The sequence below is a fragment of the Caretta caretta genome, chromosome 9 (assembly GCF_965140235.1).
Source record: "Caretta caretta isolate rCarCar2 chromosome 9, rCarCar1.hap1, whole genome shotgun sequence".
NCBI lineage: Eukaryota > Metazoa > Chordata > Testudines > Cheloniidae > Caretta > Caretta caretta.
In genome coordinates this window covers 60,680,198-60,692,279 of record NC_134214.1, presented here as the reverse complement: position 1 = coordinate 60,692,279, position 12,082 = coordinate 60,680,198, and positions in this window count along the sequence as shown.

Here is a 12,082-nt window from a genome sequence, read left to right as displayed (position 1 = left end):
TACTCCTTTTCTTTTAGCGAGACGTTTACTGATGAACTGATAAGCCTTCTAGCTGCAAAGAAGCTGAGTTTTTTATTGTCTTTGCAGATGCAACCACAGATATTAGCCATGTTGATAAAATGGCCATTTTGCTTTGCCTTAATATTGGTCATATCCAAGGAAAAGTAGATATAAGAGCATTTTATAAACTTTGTGGCAGTAAGTGAGGCAGAGGCTGCATCCTTGTGTGACCAGTTAACTCATGTTTTATTCTGTAAGTATATATTAGACTCAAATACATGTCTGGACAGGGATATGAAAAGACCAGTGTTATGGCCAGAGCTTGTAAAGGTTTGCAAGCAAAAATGAGAGAATATCTCAGGCACGGGAGACAAAATGTATGTACCATACATCCATTGCCCAGCACATCAAAATAATCTAGTTTTAGTGCATGCTGCTTAAGATAAGATAAGGCCAGTCCAGACCTGCAGCTTTGCAGGAAATGCATAAATATTTTTCAGACTGTAACAATTGATAGGAAAAACTAATGATCAAGTCTAAATAATCCTTATGTTCAAATTCTTGCTTGAGAGAGTACTGTTTTGCAAGGGGAAGAGGAACTTGATGATGCACTTCAGACCCCTGAAGAAGCTGACAGGATTGATGCAGCAGATGAAATTGAACAGGCTTCTGAAGAAGGAAGGAGACCTATACACCATTCTAAAGGCACTCTGCACGACTAGATGGGCAGCTCAAATGAAAGCCACTGAGGCAATGATAGTAAATTTTCAGAGTATAATTGAATGCCTAGAAGATGAAACTGTTGCTGAATGTAGGAGTAGTGCAGACATACATCGGACAAAAAGCAACCTGTCTTTGATGGCTTGGATGTTCTGCCCCAATCTGTTATGGTGGCATAGGACCTTAGTGATCTTGGCTGATGCCTCTGGAATCCTTCAGTCAAAGAAAATTGACCTGTTCCAAGTTCTCCAGACATTTGAGAGCACTGTGAATGAGCTCAGCAAACTCATTTAGAAATGGGTTTTGAAAATACAAACTATCCAAGCCACAGGAAGAGATGTACATGCCACAAAGATGATGAATTTGCACATGGTTCTGTGTTATAAAGGAAGAATAACCATCAAAGGAAATATTTTGAGATCTTAGACAATACGACTGGGGAACTAAAATATCCACATGAGAGATTTCAAGAGGTAGCTACTCTATTTGGTTTCCTCCATCCCAGGCAACTTCAAAATATAATTTTAGAAGAGTCAAAAGAGGAAGTTCTTAAACTCATGAGATTATATTCATATTTTCTTTAGATTTGGTTCACAAGATTATGTCTTTCAAGATGTGTTATTTTATAAAGGATAGAGAGGTGTTCATTTTGTCACTTGGAGTCTGGAGTTACTTGAATTTTATAGTGTCAAGTTCTCTTGATGTGTTACCAGAAATAGAAATGTTATGTTGACTCTTTCTCACCAACTGAAGTGGTTAGTGCTGAACGCGCAATGAGCACATTAAGATGTGTCAAAAACTACATGTGTTCAACTCTGTCACAGACACGTCTGAATGACCTTGCTCTCCTTGCAGTTGAGAAAGACAAGACAGAAAGGTTGGAACTGAACAGCATCACAGAACAATTTGCCAAGGAAACATGTTGCTGCAAGGCAAGGTTTCAATAATTGGAAATACACAAGCCAACACAATTTGGGTGAGATTCCACTTTTGTTTAGGCCTGGGATCTTTTAAAATTTACTTTTAACTTTTTATGTTTAAAAAAGCTGAAGGTGATGTGACCACTGGGACCCATGCTGCATGTGTCCTGACTATGGTCTGACCCTTAAATCTGCTCCTGCCCCTCACCATAGCAACCCAAAACCATTCTTACAGGGTGGGTAGGGGAGAGAGCAAAGAGCCCAACAGCTCAGGGCAGCTCTGCCCCCTCCTCCCCTCTCCCCTTTTCCTCTCCGTGAGCAAATGAGAGGGCTTGTCTGCTCCCCCACCCTCCCTCCCTGAAGCACGCATCTGGGATCCCCACCACCCAACCTGGAAGGGGGAGAGGAGGCCCTACTGCAGTGCCCCATCCCCAGGCCTCAGGAGGAGCAGAGGTAAGGCTGGGGGAGGGGTGGTGAGGGGCGCTGACCTAATGGGAGGCTGGGGGGTAAGTCAGATGGGGATCTGGGGGGACAGGATTGATTTGGAAGTGTGTGTGGGGGGGGCAGAATGAATTGCTGACAGAGGATGGGCAGATGTGGGGTGAGAGCTCCTGCAGCAGGACCAGAATCCCCTTACCCATTCTGTGTGGGAGAGTGCGCAGTACTGACTGGCACCCAGATCCGTGGTTTGCGGAGAGGGGAGGCAGAGGGAATTCAACAATAAAATAACAGAGTGAAAAAATGCACTATCGACTTTAAAAAAGTCTCATGATTTTGGGGGCCTGCCTCAGGAGTTTTGATCCCTTGAGGTTTGTAATACTGTGGGTAAGGGAGGGTGGGAAGTTAAGGCACTAAAGTTAGGTTGGTGTATTCCAGTATCAGAGCGTTGTCAGGAGTTAGACAGCATAACTATAGTGGTGTAAATGGAAAAATCTCCCCTGTTAACAAGCCTGAAGTGTAAATGAAAATCATACCAATTGACTCCTACCTGACATATGGGGCTTAACCACCTCTCCCCGGCCTGGGTTTAGCTGTTGAGTTGTGACCCATGTGGGTTACAACGTTAGTTGTTGTCTCCCAAATGAACATTGTCAGGCCATTCGCATCTCTGCTATTGCAGGGTGACCTGTGCAGAGTGAAGGCTCTGTCATTGAGCCCTTGGTCTTGTCTAAACACAGTCTTGCACAGGCTTGTTTTTAAACCAATACGGTTAAATTGGCACAAGTTTGTGCATGACCATTTACTGCTGCTTAAGAGAGGCTTATTTTGGGTGAGTTTAAATCAATTGGAAACAGGATTAATCTAAACTGAAAGAAGCCACCTTAATTCCAAATTGGTGTGTCCATGCAGGTTTGCCCTGGTTTAACTAAATTGGTTTAAAAAACGATTTAACTTACACTGGTGCAACTTTCCCACATAGGCAGGGCTAAGGTCTTAGAAGTGACAAGACTTGTGTTCACTCAAAACCCTAAAGAGTTGGGGTGCTGGTTCTCGTAGTCTGGTTCAGACTCATGGCTAATGTGTTTGGCTTCCCCGTCATGCCTTTGCAATAAAAATAAACATAGCAGTAGAGAAACCACAAACCACAGCAAAACCTGGAATTTCAAGAACAGAATTTGGTCCTTCTCTTGCCTTGTATTTACATGGAGCCCCAGCTTCTCAGTGTTAATGGCAGTTTCTTGCACATCCACACCGCAGCAGAGAAAAGTCCCTGCTGCCTGGAACAGTTGCCTGCTGTATCAACAAGTTCTCTCTAACTCCCGGACGTTGTTTTATAATTGCCACAGAATAATTCCTACCCACTTCACTCCTGCCATATATTTATTCTTCACTAGCTGTCACCCCTTGCAAATTCCATTCCCCACCCAACCTTAACTCTCCTTCTTATAATTTACATATATACATGGAAAGTTAGGAAGAGCATGATTACGGCACTGGGAGATTGTAAACTCCCATTTCCTTATCAGAGGGCCTATTCCCAATGTGTTATAACTTCAGCATATTCTATGTTATTATTTAAAAAGAACTAGTACAAATGTTTGCTGGTAAACATTACAGGGAAGTGTGCCTATTAGCATATCCACATATGCATACAGAAATGTAAAACATCCTATATTCAGCACACCCACATGGCTAAGATTATAATGTTTTTCCTTTTATACATAAAAAACATTTTACTAATTAATCACCATGTCACAGTAGCCAAAAATTATGCAGCTCTGGCATATGCTAATGCACCCTGGGATTATACTAGCTGTGAAATCTTTAATTCTAATTAAACACAGAGCGTATTGGTTCATCTGTAGCTATCCAGCAATATATGATTATTTCAGAATATAAGGCTGAGCTTGAGGGGGTGGGGGGCATTCTCTCCCCGCCCACTCTTTGGTCTGCCTGCCTCTGTAAACTGTAAACTCTTTGGGGCAGGGGCTGTCTCACTATGAATGAGTGCAGCACGCAGCATAGTGGGAACCTGATCTTGGTTGAGGCTTCTAGGTGCTACACAAATTAATAACAATGACAACAACAACAATAACACTAATTAATAACACAGGTGGGATGATAAGTGAAAAAGGAATCTGTGTCATGGCTGTGGCTAAGACCATTAACTGCTTATTTCCAGCCTTTCATACATGTATAGGTTTTTGGAGGTAGAAGAAGTATTTTAAGGAAGTTATCATACACTGTAATTATTATAACCGCTCAGTGTTGGAATACAACAAACCCCGAGGGTGCCAGCCGCATACCAGGTGCACTCTGACTGGTGGAGCCCAATAACCACTCAGACACATGGCAAAGGGAAAGGGTGATTTACTAGGGCTGTCAGGAAAGGGGAAGGCTGTAGATATCCTCGATAATGTGCAAAGTGAGTAATAGCGGTAAATGTTTGGGTCCCTGGGGCCATCCAATCGAGAGTCAGAGTTCCTCAGGCCACTCTCTGTTTCATCAAACAGGCACTTGCAGGTTTCCAGGCCAGGCTCAGTTAGTGTCTGTCACTGGGGCCCCTCAGCACTGACTCCCTCCCCAGATGATGATGCTCCCCCAGAAGCCCCATGCAGACCTGGACCCAGCAATAAAGTCTGATACACACAGCCTGTTTCACATGTGGCTCTGCGTACAGTTCCTGGGGATTCCTCTCTGCATTCAGCTTCTCTGCAGCTCCTGGCTCGCCATGTGGCTGTTGCTTCCCAAAAGTGCCCAGTTCTTTCTCCATACCCAGCCAGGAGAAAGGGTGTTGCGGTCCAAATACAAGACAGCACAAAGCTTTAAGCAAGCAAGCAGGCTGGTCTGCCAATGGGCTGCTCCCATCAGCTTTCCACCCTCTCCTTTATTCTTTCTCTCCCCCCACGCATTACATTCTCCAACAGATAAAAGAAATACACTGGCTTTGTTTAACATTCTTATTTACCAATTTCTATCTACCGCATTCCTTGCTCTCGGGCCTTGAGCCCAGTCCTGGGAGGCTTCCCACGGTTCATGTCATCTGGGTGAGATTCCAAGGTTCATGCCCTTGAGAGGAGCCATGTGTGCACTGCTCCTACACAACACTCCGGGTGTGCCCTGAATGTTGCCAAGTGCATGAACCTTGTATGAATCCTACATCCCCTCCTTTTTTGTTTATTTGTGCTCGGCCATCTCATAGCCATCAATTTGCTTTTGCAAGCCAATTAACTCCCGAACAGACAAGGTCATAACTCGTGGAGCCTGCCAGGGCGGTTCTCGACAAAGCCTTAACAAAAAGGAAATACACTGCACACAGCAACAGCAAGAAATAAGCCCAAGAAGGTAAAGTGTAATTGGCCGGGCCCCAATTAGCCATGCTAGAGTACTGGGAAGAGAGGTTCGCATAAGCAGCGAGCATCATTTCATTCCCTATTTCCTCAGGGTGATGACATACTGAATAAGGCACATACCTAACAATTCTTCAGCTGCTACAAAATCAAATAAGCAAAAGTGGGTAACATTTACTATTAAAGCCAATCTTTCCCATAGGTTATATGTCATTCGGGCCCGTAACGGAGGAGGTGCTCCCAAGTCAACCCCTACAGGAAATAGCAGGCACATAAGGCACACAATCAATAAAGAATTAGCAGTGATTTGGGCGAGAATGGCCACAAACAGAGTCTCAGGAGTCGCTGGCTGTTGGTTTGCTGCCAGTCTTCATTGAGCCGCAGCGACCAATGCTTTCATTGCTCCCCATGTCAAGGGCTGGCTTGGGACGCTACGTCTCCTCCGTCTCCGTCCCGCCATTGTCGACCCTGGAGGCACCGCGTTCTCCTCCAAGGTCAGCTGAAACTCCGGTATGGGGTTCGATAGCCCCCGATGCCACGCCATACTGTTTCAGTGCCGGTCGCACACACCGGGCCGGAACCCACAATGGTCCTGCAGGGAGAGACACAGCAGCATATCCCCGACCCCAAGTAATTAAAGGTACTGGGCCCAACCATTGCGGATCGGGCAGCTGATGGTAATAGACACGCGGTCTTTCCAGTACCTCGGATTTATGAAAATGCCAATCCGTGGGGGTCTGCTGATCTGTATTCAGTGTTAAATTATTTAAAGTAAACAAAAGGACATGCAATTGTTGCTGAATGTCTCCTAAGGTTCGGAGACGCAGCTCCCCTTGTTTTAATTGTTTGTCAAGCAAGGTTTTTAGCGTGCTATTTGCACGTTCAACAATAGCTTGGCCTGTAGAATTATAAGGGATCCCGTGTTTGAGATGGACGTCCCATTGGGCACAAAAGGTGGAGAGGGCTGTGGAGCAATAGGCTGGGGCATTATCCGTTTTTATCTGGCTCGGGCGACCCATAACAGCAAAACAGGCTAGCAAATGGTGAATAACTTTGGGAGTGGCTTCCCCACTCTGTGGGGTCACCCAGAGGAATCCCGAATAGGTATCAATGGAAACATGTAAAAACGAATAGGGGCGGAATTGTGGCACGTGAGTGACATCCATTTGCCACAGCTGATTCGCTGCGGTACCTCTGGGGTTAACGGCATAAGAAAAGGTAGGGGCAGCAGCGGCACAGTGGGGGCAGGAACAAACAATAAAACGTGCATGATCAGCAGGAATGTGAAACTGTCGGGCCAAAACAGAGGCAGACTGATGAAAAAAAGAATGGCTTTCAGTGGGGTCAAGAAAAGAGGGAATTTACCTGACCACGTAATGCGTGATCAGCGCGCGCATTGCCCTCAGTGAGCAGCCCAGGCAGAGGGGTATGACTGCGAATATGAGCAACAAAATAAGGGAAATTACGAGTGGTGATGAGATATTGTAAGGACAAAAACAGGCGAAGAAGGTCCGCATCGACCTGAGGGGTAATGAGGGCAAGGGGTAAATAATCAATTACCTGATAAACATAATGGGTGTCCACAATTAAATTAAAGGAACAATCAGCAAAAAGTTGAAAGGCCAAAATAACAGCAGCCAGTTCTGAGCGCTGCGCGGAATGCTGAGGCAGCGTAAAACGAGAATGCCAACGAGGGGGGTCACCTAATTGATAGGTGACAACACCGTGATGTGGAGAGCCATCAGTAAAAAGAGTGATAGCTGAAACAATAGGTCGAGAGCGGCTAAGACGATGTACGATTAGTGGCACCTTTTGTGTAATCACCAACCGAGGATCTTTCGGGGGATTATAAGAGATCTCTCCCACATAATCACAAAGAGCAACCTGCCAGGCCAAGGAGGTGTGATACAAGGAATCAAATTCACTACGTGATAAGGGAAAAACAATGGCAACTAAATCAGTGCCCATGAGTTGCACTGCACGGTGGCGGGCTTTACGAACAAGGTCGGAGAGGGCGTCTAAATAACAATAAATGTTCCGAGGAGGAGTGGAAGACAAATATATCCACTCTATAATAGAGACGGCTGTGTCTGTACGAGGTACAAACAGAGCTGCAGTAGGTGTATGAGGGGTGGCAAGGAGAACTAACCGCAGGGGACGAACCTCAATGAGTCTATCCACAAACTGCTGACTCAACACTGCATTGATCTGTCGAATGCAGGCAATGTGCTCCTCAGTGATGGCAATAACTGCGCCCGGTGCCCGAGCTCCACGTAGGAGCTCGAACAACGGCTGCAGCATCGATGTGGGGAGACGGAAGTAGGGTCGAATCCAATTTAAATGACCCAAAGTTTGTTGTAATTTAAAGACGGTTAGGGTTTGGGGTAGGACCACTTCCGGGCGAACAGGGGCAGCATAAGTTTGTAAAATCTTATGCCCGAGATATTGGTAGGGATAAGAGCATTGGATTTTTTCTGGTGCCACTAACAGGCCATTTTGGCCAAGAATCTGAGACAAATATTCAAGCTGTTGTGCCATGACCTGGGGACTGCTACGCAAAATATCATCCATATAATGGTAGACCTTTAGTGTGGGGTATCGGGCACGAAAAGGGGCGATGGCCCGATCCACAAAAAATTGACACAAGGTTGGACTATTTTGCATTCCCTGGGGCAAGACCTTCCACTGATACCTTTGAGAGGGTCGCTGATTATTATATTCTGGCACCGTAAACGCTAATTTTTTGCAATCTTGTGGGCAAAGGGGGATTGTGAAAAAACAATCTTTTAAATGACAGGTTTCAGAGGAACAGCCGTGTTAGTCTGTATTCGCAAAAAGAAAAGGAGTACTTGTGGCACCTTAGAGACTAACCAATTTATTTGAGCATGAGCTTTCATGAGCCACAGCTTTCGTGAGCCACAGCCACAAGTACTCCTTTTCTTTTTGCGAATCTTTTAAATCTAACACACAAAGCTGATCGGTTTGAGGAATTAAATTCGGGTTTGGCAACCCAAACTGCAAGGGGCCCATGGGTTGGATGCGTTTATTTATTTCCCTTAAATCATGTAACAGCCTCCATGCACCAGATTTTTTCTTAATAACGAACACCGGGGTGTTCCAGGGACTAGTGGAGCTCTCCAAGCGCTGGGCATGCAAATGCTGTTGCACAAGCGAATGAAGCGCTTTCAGCTTTTCTAAGGGGAGGGGCCACTGGTCAATCCATACGGGCTCTAAGGATTGCCATACCAATGGTAATGCGGAGGGCAAGGTGGGTGGGGGAGGGTTTTGGGCCATTATATATTAATATCAAGGGTGGTGTCCAGCTTTACAAGTAAGTCACGGCCCCAAATATTGAGGTGGACAGGGAGCACAAAAGGGTGGATTGTAGTAAGGGTACGGCCTCCTGGTTCAGTGACCGTGACCCAAGACAAACTTTGGCGCCCGGGTTTGCTACCCCCGATCCCCCACAACTCTTTAGAAGGAACTGTTGGCCAACTGACCGGCCAGTCCTGATCACGAATCACTGTAACGTCAGCTCCAGTGTCCACCAGCCCTGTAAAAGGAACATTATTTAAGAGAAGTGTTAACTGAGGCTTCGAGGGGTGGAGCGACATTGTTAGAGCAACAAGTGGAGAGGACATGTTGTGAGGCGGCGACTGAGACAGCGTCGATCCAAAGCCGCTTCCGCCCCGTGCTCGATCCTCTGTGGCTGGCACCTGATAGGGGACTAAAATCAATTGTGCAATTGACCATCCACGTGGGAGCGACTGTGGAAGATGGGTCCACACCTGAACCTTAATAACGCCGGTGTAATCGGCATCAATGACCCCTGGGATGACAAAAAAACCCTGTTTCCCAGCGTGTGAGCGAGGGAGAACCAGACCCACAAATCCGGCAGGGAGAGGTCCCGTCACCTGTGTAGGTATGGCGCAAATCTCCCCCGGCAACCAAAAATCAGCGTCCTCCTGCATAATCAAATCAAGCCCTGCACTTCTGGCAGTCGCTGCCCTCATGGAGTCTATGGATTTTAAGGCAGAGGAACAGTTGTCTGAGTGGGGAACACCCCCGTTTGGTCCTGGGTTTGGGGGGGACCTGTCGTGCGGTTTCCCGACCCGCTACGACACTGATTAGCCCAGTGATCGCCCTTCCGACACTTGGGGCACTTCTTTGAGGGGCGGGCGGGCACCGTCGATGAGCGGCACTCCCACTGAAAGTGACCCTCCTTACCACAACAGTAACAATGCTTCCCTTCCTTCCCGCTTCTCCGCAGGGCGGTGGCCAGAACTCCAGCTTTATGTGCTTGTGTGCCGATGTTTTGGCACGCCCGCAGCATGTCTGACAGCTCTAGAATGCCAGCGGCTTGTGCCGCCTGGAGAGCACGGCAGCAATCCTCGTTCGCATTTTCAACCGCCATTTTTAACAGAATCTCCTGAGCTGCCGCAGGGTTATCCTCCTGTCGGAGGATAGCCTCCTGCAATCTGTTGGTAAAATCCATAAAGGACTCTGATGCACCCTGACGGATACTGGCAAAGCTTTTGTTAGGCTTGCCTGAATCCGGGACCTTCTGGAAAGCATGCTGGGCACAGGCGGAAATAATGGGGAAGATGGCCTGAGGGAGTTGAGACTGCATCTGAACAGTAGCAAACGGGTCCTCCCCTGCTAACTGCTCATATGTGACATCTTGCGCTATATGTACCTGGGCTTGGCGTTCCGCCATCTGCCGATACTCACTAAGCCAAATAACATACTGACTGGGCGTCAGCATCATGCGCAACGGCGCCTTCCAATCTTCAGGGACCAGGGTGTACCCAGTACCTAGCCCTTCAAGGAGACCACGTACATACGTGCTAGTGAGGCTGAACTCGCGAATCGCTTTCTTTACGTCTCTGATCACCGAGTAAGGCAAACTGACCCAGTTTGCAAGCTGGTTGCCCTGGCCATCATCCTGCGAGGTCACTGGGCAAACTGAGACCAGATCAGCTAATTCCTCTGCTGTAAGATCTGGGCGAGTCCTCGCTGCGTGAACCATTTGTTGCACCAGCGAAAGCCCCTGAGCAGACGCGGATGATCCCCGGGGGGCCCCGGAGCATGGGGCCCCATGGGGGGACAGTGACCACTCACCAGCTCCAGAGGGGAAGACAAAGGAGGCGGCAGTAATTGAGGCACTGGGGGTAAAGCAGGGGGAGGGATGGCTGCAGGAGCGGACGGGGGTGGCGAGATCGGCAGCCCCTCTATTGGCGCGGGAGAGGGTCTTTCCGAGGCGACATGCTGTGTCGCATCGCCAGGAGGGGGGATGGCTGCAGGAGCGGACGGGAGTGGCGAGATCACAGCCTCTCTATTGGCGCGAGGGAGGGCCTTTCTGAGGCAACACGCTGTATCGCATCGCGGCAGAGGTGCCAGGCATGTAAAGCCTGCACGGGCGCCCGAGGCTCTTTGTGCAATGTCTGGCCCAACCGTTCCCAGTCCGCTAGCTTAAGGGTTCTGGCTTCAGGGTACCACGGGCATTGGGCACTCACCTCCTGTAGCAGGAGAGTGAGTTCTTGAGTGGGGCAATCATGCTGAGCCTTACGCAGAAAATACTGTAGCTCATTGCGGTGTTGCACTTGCAAAGCAGAGAGGGAGCTTCCCATACTTACCACAATGAAAAATACTCACTGGGATCTGCGAAGCGGATGAGTGACGCGTCTGAAACCCTTGCCGGGCGAGGTGAGTGCTGAGGGCCCCACATTTGGGCGCCAGTTGTTGCGGTCCAAATACAAGACAGCACAAAGCTTTAAGCAAGCAAGCAGGCTGGTCTGCCAACGGGCTGCTCCCGTCAGCTTTCCACCCTCTCCTTTATTCTTTCTCTCCCCCCGCACATTACATTCTCCAACAGATAAAAGAAATACACTGGCTTTGTTTAACATTCTTATTTACCAATTTCTATCTACCGCATTCCTTGCTCTCGGGCCTTGAGCCCAGTCCTGGGAGGCTTCCCACGGTTCATGTCATCTGGGCGAGATTCCAAGGTTCATGCCCTTGAGAGGAGCCATGTGTGCACTGCTCCAACACAACACTCCGGGTGTGCCCTGAATGTTGTCAAGTGCGTGAACCTTGTATGAATCCTACAGAAGGGGATGTGCAGTGGGGAGAGGGCTGATGGGTGTTGTAGACAACACCCACTGGGTATTAGGGAGACTCCATTGGTACATACATTCAACTATAACTACTTCCTAACAAAGAGATAGATTCTGCCACCCTTCCTCATGCTGAGTAGTGCCTTCCTCTGCAGAGAGTCCTGTTGCAGTTGATGAGAGTAGCAGAGTCAGGCACTACTCAAAGTGAAAAGATGGTGGTAGGGGGAGAGGGCTGGGGTGGAATCTGGTTCATTGCGTCTAGGTGCTACTTATTGTAGGAGAAGCAGTGATCTGTATGCTATGTATAACCTGTATGCTCAAAAGGTCTGTTACGCTTTCCCCCCATTTTGTCTCCTCTCCCTCTTTGAATACTTGTGAAGTGGCTTTCCCCCTCCCCCTCCCCCTCCCTCCTGGAATGCTTGTGGGATGAATGGGCTGCTTGAACAGCTGGAAGATCAGAAGAGCTCCCAGGTAGACAAGGTGTCTGGCACTCTAATTAGGCGTGATCACACACCCAACGCATGGACACTGCATG